Here is a 15,650-nt window from a genome sequence, read left to right as displayed (position 1 = left end):
ACCCCATTCCCCCTTCACAGCTGAGGGAGTTTTATGTCCTCCCCCAGCGTTTTTTCCACATTTCTCTCCTGCTATTTATTTTCCTATTGGAAAATTGTTCTCAAAGTGCCCTGAGAGTAAAACCCATCAATTAAAACCCCCTCGTTACCAAGGGTGGAACTCCACAGTCTCGAGTTTGCAGCTGGAGAGGAGAGAAAAAAAAAAAAAAAAAAAAGGGAGTTTTGAATCCCTTATTTTTGAAATTCCAGGGCGATCCAACTCCCAGGTTGCTCCATCCTTAACGGGCCATTAAAAGCAATGTTCAAAAAACAAAGGACATCATCCCCCCAGGAAAGTTAATGGAGCAGAACGTTCAGCTCCGAGTTTTCCTCGTGTCTGCCCTGGGAATGTTTGTTTGGAGAGGCTTTTAATGGAGAACAGGTGCTGGAGGCAGAAATTTGGGAATAAATGGAGTGGAAAAAAGGGCCAAAATAGAGCAGGCAGAGAGCAGGTTGCAAATTCCAGGGAATATTAATGCCACTGCTTGGGTTTGAGGGAGCAATGGTGTTTTTGTGATTTCCTGAGGTTTCGAAGCTCCTGGGATTAGGCTGGGATTGGGCATGAGCATCATTCCCTGGAATCAGTGTGGGTTTTTTCCTTACAAACAGTTCAAAAAAATGAAAATGTTCTTTCCAAAGGGAGTATTTCAGTGTTTTGAGTTCATATCCTTATTTCTCTTTTTGGTCTCAAGAGCAAATTGAATTTTCTTTCCCAGTTTTTTCTCCTTTCCCCACGTTTTTCTCCTCCAGTGCCAGCAAAAGAAATTGGTGGCAGGAAAGCTGGAAAAAGGCAAAAGGAGGAATATTTTTTAAAATCTGTTATTAGCTTAATCAGAACTGGTAGGGCAACATCAGGAATTGTTAAGGAATTATGAAAAGTCTTTATTCTGGGAAAATCCTCCATAGGATGAAATTCTGGGTAGAGCTGGAGGATGACCAAGGACAGCAAAGCAAAAAAGCTGCAGGTTTTGGCCCAAAAATCCCCTCTTGTTACAAAAGCATCACCAAGGGATGGATCCTGCCTGGATCCAGAGGATCCAGACCAGTTCATTCCAGGAATTTCAGGAGCAAAGATCAGAGAACTTCTTGGAATATCTTTTTTTTTCCAACTCATTAACAGTTTGCAGACAAATTTGGAATGGTGAGAGGGCAGGGAAGAGAGACTTTGGCAAAGCAAAGCCTTGTGGATTATCTGGGATCTCTTTGGAACTTGGCTCTTTCCTGTAATATTATTAAGGATCAAATTATTTGGAATTAAAACCAAAAAATGGAGACAAGAATTAGAAATAATTTTCATTTTCCAGAATTTTTGCCTTTTCTACTCCCAGGGAAGAACTAACATAAGTTTGGGATGCGCATTCTGCCTTCTCCCAGAAAACTTTTATTTTTTTGTGAATAAAAACCCCTCAGCTGTGGCATTAATTCCCTACTCCAACCCTAAACCTTGGGAACGACACCAATTTTCCAAGTGTCTGGAAGGAGGAGTTTGGTGCAGAGCTTCTGGCACAGCCTCAGAGATCCCAGCCTGGGAAAGAACCGCAGCTCATTCCCTGGGCTCATCCCGGCCCTCCCGACTTCCAAGTGTCCGTGGGTGACGTCAGCTCCGTGTGCTCGGATCCAGTTTGGCTCCCAGAGCTGCCCTGGCCCAGCAGCACCTTGGCTCCTTTGGGAATTTTCACACTTCCATGCACTTGACCTTTGCATTGCAACACTTGGCCCCAACTCTTTTATTTTTCCTTTTTTTTTTAAATTTTTTTTTTAAGGATTTTTCTTGCTGAAGGGAAAAAAAAATCCCAATGTCAGGAAGCTGCCAGGGAAAGGATTGGGAAAAAAATAAAATTATATTAAAAAAATACTTGTGACGAGCTGTTGACATTCCTGGGAACTCCAGAGGTTCCTCCTGCGTTGGGAAGCAGATGTTTCCCAACAGAAAACACGAGGATGTCCAAATCCCTGGAAAAGAGATTGCAGGAACAAGGGGAGAGGAGTGGGAAAAGTAATTCCCAATGGGAAGGTTTCCAGCTTGGCCCTGGAATTGTGCTGAAGGGGGTGATGGCTCTCCTTGGGTCCCCACCCCTGGAGGTGCCCAAGGTCAGGCTGGATGGGGTTTGGAGAAACCTGGGGTAGTGGGAGGTGTTCCTGCCCATGGGGTTGGGATGGATGGATCCTGATTATTTGGGGGATTGAGAACTGATGGAAACTGATTGGAATAAAAAGGGGATATTCATCATGAGGATTTACACAAGAGAGGTGGAATTAGGAAAGCACAAATTCCAAATAATTCCAGTTGGGATAGGGGGAGGTGTCCTTGCCCATGGGTTTGGAATGGATGGATCCTGATTATTTGGGGTGTTGAGAACTGATGGAAACGGGAGCTGTCAACTGGAATAAGAACGGGATATTCGTCATGAATTTACAGAAGAGAGGTGGAATTAGGGAAGAGCAAATTCCAAATAATTCCAGTTGGGATAGGGGGAGGTGTCCCTGCCATGGCAGGAGTGGGAAGAATGGTCCTTAAAAATCTCTTCAATCCAGCCCATTCCAGGATTCCCTGCCCCAGGCTCAGGAGAGGTCATTTATCTCCAGGGATCACAAGGAGCCATCCCGTTTTCCAGCCACATCCTTCCCTCATGTGCTGACACCACAATTCCAGGTGCAATTCCCTGCTCTCCCTGAAAATGCAGGTGCAATTCCCTGCTCTCCCTGTTCTCCCTGTAATTCCAGATGCAAGTCCCTGCTCTCTCAGCTGGCTGTTCCTTCCCTCAGACATCCACCTCAGCTAAAAATTCCTACAGGGATCAGCCAAGGGAAAATGCCCTCAAACCTCGCTGGGATGCCAAAGGAGCAGTTTTGGTTTCTTCACTCTTTTTTCTATTTTTCCACTCCCCAAATTGACAACAATGGATTTTCCAACCATTCCCACTCCTTTCCATTTCCTGGATGATCCTAACGAGTTATTCCTGCTTCCAAACTAACCAGAGTGGGGATAATTGTCCCTCTTCCTTCATTCCCAAAAAAACACACACGCAGAACTGGGGGGTGTGCTTTGGGCTCGCTGTTTTTTCCCAATAAAAAAGTTTGGAATGTACTTTTCCATTATTCCTGGTGGCATCAACATCAGGATATAGGAGCAGAAATGAAGAATCCATAGGGAGCAGCTTGGAATATGGAGAGGGAAACATTCCCAGCAGATGCTTTGTGCAGCTCCAACAGCTGCACCAAAGGTGGAGGCGGTGACATCAAAACCCTTCGGAAGTGGGGCCTGGGATTGGAGCTTCCTGCAGGTAAAATTCCATCTTTGGGTGGAAAGGACAGTGGAAAAAATCCAAGGGGGCAGGGACACCTCCCACAATCCCAGGTGGATCCAGGTCCCAACGTCCAACCTGGCCTTGGGCAGTTCCCGGGATCCAAGGGCAGCCACAGCTTCTCTGGGAATTCCATCCCAGCTCCTGCCCACACTCCCAGGGAAGAATTTCTTCCCAATATCCCATGGAAATTCCCCCTCTTTCAGTTTAAATCCGTTCCCCTGGTCCTTTCCTTCTCTTCCCATACAAAAAGCCACCCTCTCTCCTTAAACCCTGGAATCTGGAATGTTCTCCACCTCCCAAACCCTCCCTTTCTGCAGCAACTGTTTGGGACCTGTGGCAAACACAGGAATTCCAAATCCCCCCTAAATTGAGGTTCTGGGACCAGCAGCTTCTGTTAAGAATGGAGAACATCAGTGGCTCCTTAAAAAATCCCTTTGGGAAGGCTGAGGAGGAGCAGGGATCAGCCTGAACTTCTCCTTCCCGAGCTGGCGGAACAGCCCAGGACTGGCTGCCCTCAGTGCCTCTAATCTGTCCTATCTCATGTTCTTGGCTGCAGCACAGGCCTAAAATAATCCCAAAATTGACTTCCTGAGCGCCATAAAAACGTCGTTCCCAAAAGCACGATGGAAAAGGACCAAAGTTATTTATTCCTCACAAATATTCCTGCAATTCTTCCGTTGCTGGGCTGAGGGAGAAGTTTCACGCAGGAGAAAAATGATGGGGAATTCAAAATTTAAAGCCTGAAGGTTTAAAGCTGGGTGGGATATTCCAAACATGCCCTAAGGTGCTAAAAACACTTTGGGATGTGGGATTTGTTTAAAAAAAAAGGGTCATGAAATATTCCAGCCCCGGGACTCTCCCACTTAAAACCACTTTTCCTATCTGATCCAAAATGTGCTGCCAAAAAGAAAATTCTTGATTGATCCTAAATGGTCTCTCGGGTCAAATTTGGGTTCCTACAGGAAGAAAGTTATTTAAAATAATTTATTTAAATCAGATAGAAATGGGATCCCACAGTTTCCCGGGAATAAAGCTCCCATGCACAGGAGGAAAAATCTCATTTCTGTCCTGCCTAGGAAATATTTTAAGGAATATAATTAAAGAAATGAAATGGAATTAAATAAACAGTAAATATTTGAATGGGTAGAAATAATTAACTAAGTAGTAAATATGTGAATGTATAGAAATAATAAATTAAATCTAAATAAAGAAACATTAAATACTTTAATGAATGCAAATAATAAATTAAATCTAATGAAAGGAATATTAATTATTTTAATTAATATCATCTAATCAGACAAATTTCCAGCTTGCAGCAGTTCTAAGCAGCCTTGGCCCAGAGGGAAGGAAGAATTCCTTAGGCTGGTGAGAAATGAAAGAAAAGGAGAGGAAACTTCCAGGGGTTGAGATACTTTGGATAACCTCCAAACACAGGGTCAATGTTTGGGAGCTCCCAGGGAATTCCTGTTACCCTCTAAAAGCTGGGAAGATTGGGTTTTCCAGGAAAGCCAGGCTGGTGCCACAGCTCCTGGCTGGTGGCTGGGATTCATCCAAAGTTTTGGAATAGGCAAGTGTCCACAGGAGGGGAATTCTGGGAGCATCTTCTGGGGTAATTTGTTGGAACTCTGGCTGCTGAGAATTTCAGATTTCTGTGCTGCCAGGCACTGACCCCCCAGAGAACACTGCACTGACCTGAGGCCCTGGAGAAGCTTCCAGAATGGAATGACAGGACTGGGATTGTGGGTGTGGAGGTGGAATGGAAGTGTGTGATATCACAGGGTGGGAAACTCAGAGTTTGAGGGTTCAGAATATGGGAACGGATATAAAGCAAGAGGGAGGTTTTGGGACAGAGGTTGGTCCTTCTTCTTCTTCTTCTTCTTCTTCTTCTTCTTCTTCTTCTTCTTCTTCTTCTTCTTCTTCTTCTTCTTCTTCTTCTTCTTCTTCTTCTTCTTCTTCTTCTTCTTCTTCTTCTTCTTCTTCTCCTTCTCCTTCTTCTTCTTCTTCTTCTTCTCCTCCTTCTCCTTCTCCTTCTCCTTCTCCTTCTCCTTCTCCTTCTCCTTCTCCTTCTCCTTCTCCTTCTCCTTCTCCTTCTCCTTCTCCTTCTCCTTCTCCTTCTCCTTCTCCTTCTTCTTCTTCTTCACCTTCGTATCTTTCTCCTTCTTCCCCTACTTCTCCACAGGTTTGGGTGGTTTTGTGTAATTGGATAAAAAAGTCCCCATTGCAGCCATGGGTGGTTGGTTATTGGGTTAAAAGTGAAAATAATTGAGGTGTCATTTCTTAATTGGACAGTTGATCCTTCAAAGGCCTTGCAGAGAGAGAGATGGGGCTCCATTTTTAGTTTGTGAGAGTGAAGTGCTGCAGAGCTCAGGGTTTGTGAGACTGTGACAGAGATAAGAGCTGATAAACATCTGAGTCCCAACAAGAAATTCCCTCTGGCGCATTTAATCCCAGCCTTAGCAGGAAAGAAGCAAAGAATCCACAGTAATTTAGTGAGGAAGAGGGAGCAGGGCTGTGTTCCCACATCCCAGTTTTCAGCTGGAACAACAGCCAATGTCCTGGCGGGCTGAGGATCCACGGACTGGGAAAATCTCGACTTTGGGCTGTCCAGACAGCCTGGAATCCCAGGATGGGTTGGGTTGGAAGGGATCTTTAGGATCATCCCATTCCCACCCCTGCCATTCCCACCATCCCAGGCTGCTCCAAGCCCCATCCAACATTTGGACACTTCCAGGGATCCAGGGCCATTGGCACATTTTTTGGGAATAACTCCTGAAGTGGGATTGGTTACAAACTTTCTCTTACTTCTGCTGGTCCTGCGGGTGAGGGAGGAGAATAAAATGGGAATCTCCATCCCAAACATGCCTGGGCACCTCCTGCTCTGACAGACACTCAGCTGAGGGGACATGTCACCGAATTCCCAAGTATTTGTGCGGATCCTGGTGTCCAGAAATTATCTCCCATGGGACTGTGCCATGGCAGAGAGCCTGGGGCTCCAGGACGTCATTCCTGAGGCTGCTTCCAGCGGCCTCATGGAAACAAAACTTCTCTTGAGAGGAGCAGGTTTTCCTTGGCTCTGTCTGGCCTAAGGCATCCCAGGAGCCAGGCCTGGCTTAGCCATCCTTATGGGAATGCTGGGGCTGATCCAGAGCCTCCCAAGTCAAAGGGAATCTCTCCATTGACTCCAGCAAAGCTTGGATCTGACCCACCCATGCAGGATCACCCTTGTCCACGTGGGAAAAGCATTTTCCTTGAATTCCCTGGTGTAGAACAATTCCAGAGTTCCTGCTTTTTAATCTCTCCCTCCCCTCCACTTTTTAAATTTTTTCCTTGTTTTTTCTCTCTCCTTTGGCAGCAGCTGCTCTGGAAAAGTCACAGGAGAAACATGATCAGGATGTTTTCCTCACTCGTGGCTGCCCTTGGCGTTATCCCGAGGAACTGCGCTGCTCCCTATTATCCATCAATCCCTATTTCGTGTGGAATTGTTATCAGGAGCTCCAGGTTCATCAGGAAAAGGCTTTTGATTGGATTGCTGGAATTTATTTCCCTTTTTAAGGCCAGCTGGGATTGAAATCCAGGCCCAAATCACTGCAGTATTCCACAGAATTCCATAGCTGGAAGCATCCAGGAGTTGCTATGAATAAACACAGGGTGGATTCCATCAGCATCCAGCAAGTGCTCAAGGAACCCTCCTTGGTTCCACATTCCTCACCCTTCCAACAAGGAATGTGAAGCCAAGGAGGTGTTTTCTTCCCAGATCCCCCTGGGAATTCAGAGGGATTGGGAAGGGAGGTCCGACCCCCTTTGGATGCTGAGCTCGGCCTCGTTATTTGTGAAAAGGTGTTAAAGAAATTCTGGTGGGGAGTGGCCTGCTCTCCACAGGTTTTTGGGAATTTCGTGGTATTCCGGGCAGGATTTAGGATTTGGGATAAATAAGTAAGTAAATAAATAAATAAATAAATAAATAAACAAATAAATAAATAAAACTTCTAAGCTGCCTTGCACCTATTCAATCCAAAAATCCACTTATCCATCAGATTTCTTGCAAACACTTTGCTTACAGCCCCTGATAATTAATGGAACAAAGGAATTAATTTATGGCAATTAACCAACACCCACAACCTCCGCTCCCTGGAATGACCTTTCAGTAGTCTATGGAAAATCAGAGGTGGTTCCTTATCAAATTCTTATCCCACTGGATGAACATCCCTGGATAAGTTCAGGCTCTGGAAATAAACAACAAATGGGTTGTTCTTATTTATCTCAGGGAGGATCCCAAATTCTCAGCTCTGCAAAGAGGAATCCTGACAAGTTTCAGGATTCACTTCTTTGCTATCATTTTCTCCCCAAAGAAAATACTAATAAATACTAATACTAATACCAATACTACTAATGATAACAATAATAATAGAATTTATAGAATTCCAGGAGGGTTTTGGTGGGAAGGGATCTTAAAGATGATCCCATTTTACCCCTGGATGGGCAAGGACACTTTCCACTATCCCAGGTTGCTTCAAGCCCCATCCTGCCTGGCCTTGGGCAATTCCAGGGATCCAGGGGCACCCAAAACTTCACAGGGAAGAATTCCTTCCCTATTTCCCATCTAAACCCACCCTCCTTCAGCTTAAAGCCATTCCCACTTTTAGTCCATGTTTACATTACAACTATTTATGGGGGAAAAGAATCCGGCCCAATTCCCATCTTTACCAATAATTTCTTGGGATGTTTGGTGGCATCAGACAGCTCCTTTCTGTCCGAAAAGGCAACAAAATGGTCCTTCCATTGTTCAGAGGGAATGGTGTGAATCCCTAGGGATAAATCCATTCCAGCCCATGGATTATTTTGCATTATTGTCATTTAGTGACTTCTGCAGCAGAGGTTTGGAAATTTCCATCCTCTCTTTGCTCGGAGCCACGGTCATCCCAAAACATCGAGTCTTTGCCATGTTTTTTTTTTTGTGGGATAAAAACCATGAGGAATTCCAGTGAAAAAGCTCCCACTGTTTTGTCTCCATAATTCACTGGAGGAGGAACATTTTAACCTCCCTGAAATTAAAATGTTCTACTTTGACTTGTTGAAATAGGGCTTTGTTTGGGGTTTTTTCCTCATCAAACTCTGGTTCTCTGATGTGGTGTGGGAGAGCCGGAGCCTCCAAAGGCATTGGAATCTTGTTTCTTTTGTAGGATGAAAGTTTTATGGCCAAATTACACCTCTTGTCATGCCCCAAATCAATCCCAGTGAAAGAATCCGTGCCTTAGAATGAGCACATGGGGAGCAAAGGCTTCCAGGCCACTCATCCCACAGGATTTCCACTACAATTCCCAAAAAGCTGTGAATTCTTAGGACAATGCTATGGAACCGACTGGGAATTAAATCCCTCACACCAGAGGAGCAAAGTGAAACCTTCAGGGTGTGATTTAACAATTTGATATTGACCATTTCCCTCGTTCCGTAGGGTAATTCAATTTTACAGAAATTTTCAGCGCAGAAATAGTTTAGGTAGAAAAATCCGGAGAATTTCAATCCATTGATCCTTTGGAGCATTGAGCTCCCAGGAAAACTGTCAGTGCAGGAATTCCATCCAGAAGTTTACAGGACCTATGGCTCTATATTGTACATATTAGACATTGGATTATCATGGAATCCTGGAATGGTTTGGGATGGACGGGATCTCAAAGCTCATCCAGCCCCACCCCTGCCATGGGCAGGGACACCTCCCGCTGTCCCAGGTTTCTCCAAGCCCCCTCCAACCCGGCCTTGGACACTTCCAGGCATCCCCAATTTCTCTGGACAATGAAATCTGTACGTTTGTGTTGCACCTGGCATGAGGAGATCACGGTCCTGAGTGGAACCCACAAAAATCCCAGTGAAAAAATAACGGAATACTTGGAAAACCCAACTCCTTCCCCTTTCTGGCCAAGAAGTTGCTCCTTATCCAATGAATTTGCCTTTGCACAGGACTGGGGTGCTTAGGCAGGAAAGAATTCCCTGGGCAGGGTGGGATTTGAAGGCTGGACTTTGGAGGTCTTTCCCAAGCTTAAAGATCCCAGGATGGAATCCCAGACCTCTGGGATCACCAGAGCACCGAGTGCCACATCCAGGAATTCCTGGGACACCTCCAGGGATGGGAACTCCAAGGTTCCCTGGGCAGTTCCAAGGCCTGAGCACCCTTTCCATGCACAGATTCCTCCTGGTGTTCAACCCTGGCACAGCCTGAGGCCGTTCCCTCTCCTCACATCCCTGTTCCCTGGGAGAAGAGGCCAATCCCTGCCTTGCTACAAACCTCCCTTCAGGGAGTTGTGGAGACTGAAATTTCCATGAAACGGGATGGAAACTCTGTCCCATATTCTAGGTCTTGGATCCTTCAGTCTGTGCCTTGAAGCAGCTTTGAACTATTTGGAAGAAGATTTTTTTAAAGGGAAAAGTTTCCTGGTCTGAGGGACGGCTACTGGAATTCAGCCTTCACTCTGGGCTGTGTGTGTGGGAGAGCAGCACAGCTGGGAATTTTCCCCAGACTTCATGTCCCAGGCTAACTCCAGCCCCTGCCAGCCTGCCAGGAGCTCGGGAAGCAGGAAAACAGCAGCTCCAGGGAAGTTCCTCTCAGGTCACTCCATGCGGAAAAAACGGGAGGCTGGGAAGGAGGACGGGGGATCCTGGTTCCAGCAGAGCCTGGAGGGTTTCTCCTCAAGCCGTGCCAGGAGCAGGAAGAGGAGCTGGGTTTTGTTCCTGACACAGAAGTGAGAGCACAAGGCTTGGAATCCCCATGGAATTTCTTGAGGGAAAAAGCCCTGTGCACACAGAGCCGTCCGGGCCTTTTTTTAGGTGCTGGAAGTGAGACTTTCGTCTGGATCAGATTTCCTCTTGGCTGGAGCTCCCATCCAAACCTGCTGGCCAACGGCAACAAAACTCCAGCCTGACTCCACTCCTAATTGGGCTTCCTTGTTTTCCTGCTGCTGGTTGGGATTGGATTTGCAAACGGCACCCGAAATATTCCGGGACAGCAAATCCACACAAACAGGGCCACGCTTCCCGGTGTTTGTCCAAGCCCAGGAATAATAATGATGATTACAATAATAATAAATCCTGGCTGGTTTATGAATAGGAGCTGGAGAGCCCTTTGGAATTGACTCCATATCCTCTTCCAGAGGATGGATGCAGTTTATTCTTGCTGGAAGCGAAAAATTTAGGAATATTCCGGGAGCTGCAGCAAAGGAGAGGAAAATGGGAGGAAAGGGGGTCCTGGGTGGGGGGAAATATTCTGGGGCTCTTCCAACTGCTGCTGCCATAGCTGGGAACACCTGGAAAGGGGGAATGGGGATTTGCCAGGGAAAGAGAAGGAAGGAGAGGAGCAGTAGGAGAATGAGAACCCTGAGGAGGCTTCAAGGTGATGGAATCTGAAAGAAGGGAAGATATAATTCCATAATTCCCAAACATCTTGGTATAAGTCTGTGCATTCATCCCATACTCACCAATACCAGGATTCCTTCTCTTTTTAGGGGAGAGAATCTGAGATGCAAACAGGGAGAAAGGAGGAGCTTTACATCCAGAGCAAAGGGAAATGCACTTGGTGAAGAAATTTTTGGGATGTGTTGGGAGCAGGGTGATGTCTCCCAGCACGGGAGAGGGCTCAGGGCAATGGGAAAGAGGAGAAGGAGGATCCCGAAGGCACAAGGAGAGAATGGGGTAACAACCTGCAGGGCCAGAGGGTCCTGAGTGCCTCTGCACTTCCACAGGTGAGCCTGGTGGAAAAGGGGAGTGGTGGGATGGCTGTGGAGCCAGGAGAGTCCTGGATGCAGCAGCTTCTTCCAGGCAGGATGGACAGAGGGCTGGAAGAGAGGTCACAGGAAAGGTCAGACCTGGAGATCTGCAACCACACCAAGATCCAATGCCAGGCCATGGGATTTATTTCCCATCAAGGATCCCCTTTCCTTCATTTTCCCAAGAATTTAGACAGCAAATCAAACACGCCAGGCCATGAAATTAGCTCCTACACAAGATCCTGTCTCTTTCCCACCTAATCATGGAGCAAATCAAACACTTCAGGCTATGGATTTAGTTCCTACATGAGATTTCCCAATTAATTATGGAGTAAATCAAACGCTCCAGGCCATGGATTTTGTTCCCATCCATGATCACTTCTCTTTCCCTTTCCTAATTAATTATGGAGCAAATCAAACACTCCAGGCCATGGATTTATTTCCCACACATGATTTCCTAAGTAATTATGGAATAGATAAAACGCTCTAGGCCATGGGGTTTTTTCCATTCATGACCCCTTCTCTTTCCCTTCCCCAATTAATTATGGAGCAAATCAAACACTCCAGGACATGGATTTAGTTCCATCCACAATCCCTTCTCTTCCCTCTCCCAATTAATCATGGAGCAAATCAAACATTTCAGATCATGGATTTACTTCCTCCATGAGATTTCCCAATTAATTATGGAGCAAATCAAACACTCTGGTCCATGGATTCAGATCCCATCCATGATCCTTTCTCTTCCCTTATCCAATTAATTATGGAGCAAACCAAACACTTCAGGCCATGGTTTTCTTTCCCACACAAAATCCCTTCTCTTTCCTTTCCCAATTAATCATGGAGCAAATCAAACACTCCGGGTGCTGTTTCTGGCCCCGAGGCCCAGTCCCACATTGTGACTCATGTCCACACACAAGAACTCTTTCCCTCCCCACCCTCTCAAGAAGAAAATGTCCAAATCCCAACTTTCCTTTGGGAATTATCCCAGCTTCCCTTTGGGAATTATCCCAACTTTCCTTTGGGAATTATCCCAACTTTCCTTTGGGAATTGTCCCTGGCTGCTGCTGTCTCAGTATCCAGGGGTTTTCCCAAGCTCCCAGGATCCTGGTTTATTTGTAATGGATCTGTGAACATTTCTGGATTGGAAGGAGCTGGCTGAATCCCGAGACAATCTCCCAGTTATTCCAGCTCAGTGTTTCAAAAACAAGGAATGAACGAATGGCATTGTCTTTATTCCATGGCTGGAATCCACTGAGGGCAGAGGGATTAAGAGACTCGAGCCAAATAAATGGATACCGATGGAGCAATCCTCGGACTCTTGGATAAATCTTTATTTCGGAAGTGTGTAAGAACTTCTGTCAGCTCCGTGATTCCCTTCCAGCAACAATAAATATCCAGGCTGAAATCCCAGACTTCCTCTTTTTTTTCCCCCCCTAAAAAAATGCTGCTCTGCCTACAGCCCTCATATGAGTGAAGGTAAATATTCCCATATTTATATCTGGGGGAGGAAATTCCAGGATTAGCAAATTCAGGATTAGCAATTTCTGACACTGCCCTAAAGCTCTCCTGTCTGCAGTCCAAACGCAGAGGGTTAAAATATTTTAAAAATCTTAAATCAAGATGAATGAATTATAAATTCATATTTAATACCATGGTTGTCTGAGGAAGACCAGGCCATTCCCTAGGGATCAGGTAACACTGGAGAACCTGATAAGCAGCTGGGACAAAATGCTTGATGATGGAAAAAACATCTCCAAAGCCAGCAAGGAGTAAAGAAATCCCAGTGACCCAAAGGACCTGCAGGAAGCCAATTCTTGGAATGTCTACAACAGGGCAGAACCACAAAGCTGATTTTTTTTTTTTATTTTTTGGAATTATGAGAGATGAGAGCAGCTCAAGAGAAGCACTGAAAGATGGATTTCTTTTGGGAGAACATCCACTGATTTTTATCTCCCTCCAGCTTGAATTTCCCTGGGTTTTCCGTGGGCTGGCTGACAGCTTTGTCTGAAGCTGTGTCAGAGCAGCCCCGGAGCTGTTCCTGGGCACGGAACCACAGGAAATATCCCGGGAAGAGCGTGGCCTCCCCGACACCCCCTCCTGCTGCCATTTATCTGCTGATTAAAATCTTCACGTCCTTTCCCTCCCTCCCAAAAGCTCCATGCCTCAGAGCCCGCCCCTCACCAGTGCTCCTGAATTTTCTTTCTTTTCCTCCACATTTTAGGAGGCTTCAGACCTTGAGGGTGGGAAGGTTCTGGAGCGGTTTTCCCACAGAAGCTGTGGTTTCCCCTGGATCCCTGGAAGTGTCCAAGGCTGGACTGGAAGGGGTTGGAACAGCCTGGGATAGTGGAATTTCCCCTTGCCCATGGAATGGGATGATCCTGAAGGTCCCCTCCAATCCATTAACTGAGATGGAATTTCATAGCACAAATCTTTTCCTTATTTTCCTGATTTTTCCCCCCACTGGAAGTGGTTCCATTTCTCCCAAGTGCTCCCAAAATTAGGGATTGATGTCCTGAACTGTCATCCTGAGCAGACCTGGACACAAACATGGATCACATTCCACATGTTTCTAATGGAAAATTTTCCCTTTGCTTGAGACCAGCAGGGGATTAAGTTTTACAAAATCCAGGGAAAATTGGGGAAATTTTCTGCCTTTTTGCCTTCTCTGGAAAGGCAGAGGGATTTGGGAAAAGGCCTGGAGTGGCGGGACAAGAGGGAATGGCTTTAAACTGAAACAGAGTAGGGATAGATGGGATTTTGGAAAGGAATTCCTGTCTGGGAGAGTGAGGAAGGACTGGGATGGAATTCCCAGAGAAGCTGTGGCTGCTCCTGGATCCCTGGAAGTATCCAAGGCCGGTTTGGAGCAGCCTGGGACAGTGGGAGGTGTCCCTGCCATGGCAGGGGTGGCACTGGGTGGGCTTTGAGCTCCTTTCCAACCCAAACCATTCCAGGATTCTCTGGAGATGAGGAAGGGCTCTAAACGGGACCCTCCGGCTCCAGAAGTGACGTTTCATTCGTTGCCCGCGCTTTGATCATGTCCAACATTCCAAGATTGCCGGAAGGTCCCACTCCTGATGTTCCTCTGAGGCTCTTCAGAGGAGACAGGTGAAGCAAACCGTGGAAATCATGAGAGAGGCAGAAAATTATTTCCCAAAAACCACAAAGTGGGACAGGAAAATATCAAAATCAGAGAACTCAGGGAAGCACAAGGATCATCCAGCTCCTGTGTATCAGCTCCTCTGCGGCCCAAATTCCTTTGGGGAATGGCCTTGGCATCTTCCAGTCCTTCATTTAGACCTGTGAGCATCGGCTCAGCTCCAAAGCAAAGCTGCTGCTGAATTTTCTCCCTTAACCACAGAATTCCAGGGCTCAGGAGAAGCTGAGCAGAGCAGGAAGGGAAGAGCAGCAGGAATATCCCAGAAAATCAAGCACGTGGATCTTTCTTGCAGCTCTGGGGAGAAGATAATTCAAAATCCTGATATCATCCAAAAATAAAATCATTTAACAGGCCACTACACCCCGAGCTCTCAGCATCCTTGCTCCAAGTCTGGGTGTGTGTCATTCCCACCTCCCTGTTTGTCTGGAAACGACAAACTCTGGAACTGGAAAGGGATGACACCATGAGGTAGAAAACCTGAATCCATGGGGAACAGTCAGGGATAACTTTGAGCTGCTGGGGTGACGTGAGAGAATTTTATGAAGGAATACAAAAAACTTGGAGCAACCAGGAAATGCATAAGACACCAACAACAGCCCTGCAATTCCCAAACAAGGCCTGGAAAGCTCCCTGATGTTCCCAGCATGGATTAGTCACCCTGCTGGGAAGGCCTTGGCAGCTCCTCTAGTGGGCAGTCCAACAGGTGGGGCTGAAATTCCAAGGACTTTAATTCATCTGCTGCTCTGCCAACGCTGGGAATATCTGTCCTGGGAAATGGGGGTGCAAGTCACACAAATATCCAAAAAATATCACAAAATTCTGTGCCCAGGGTGTGAAAAAACACCTCTGACCCTCCTGCAGCCTGGCAAATATTCCGCCATTTCTGGGCTTATCAGGGATTTTGGCTCCCCAACTTCTTTATTATTTTGTCAAAGAATGGATGATAATTCTCATTCTTTTGGTTGAATTCCAAATTTTTCTTACTCCTCTTATTGCCATTTGCCAGAATCCCTTTTTTTTTCCCCCTAAAAATTACTTTTAAAGATTCCATAGGACATTCCAGCAGGGAGCAACGAGGAGGCAAATTTTAAAATTAGAAGGCAAACACAGGGAGCCAAATTTAATTTTTTGGGAGCAGGTGTTCAGTCGGTGGCTTCGTTCCCATGTTTGGGAAAAGGAGACACCAAACTCCTGTAGACCAGGAAATCCTAGGAAAAAAATGTCCTAGGGCAGAAAAAAAAAAAAAAAAAGTTGGGATGGGAAATCCTTCAGGAAAACATCGCTCACAACCTGCCTGTCCCCTGCTAATGATGCCACGACCCCTCAATTTGCATTTTCCGGGTGCTTTGTGGCAAAGAGAGATTCCAGGAGCCAAACTTCCCTAAAATAGGAA

This window comes from Fringilla coelebs, assembly GCF_963513975.1.
Source record: "Fringilla coelebs genome assembly, chromosome: 1".
Taxonomy (NCBI): Eukaryota; Metazoa; Chordata; class Aves; order Passeriformes; family Fringillidae; genus Fringilla; species Fringilla coelebs.
This window is presented reverse-complemented; position numbering follows the sequence as displayed.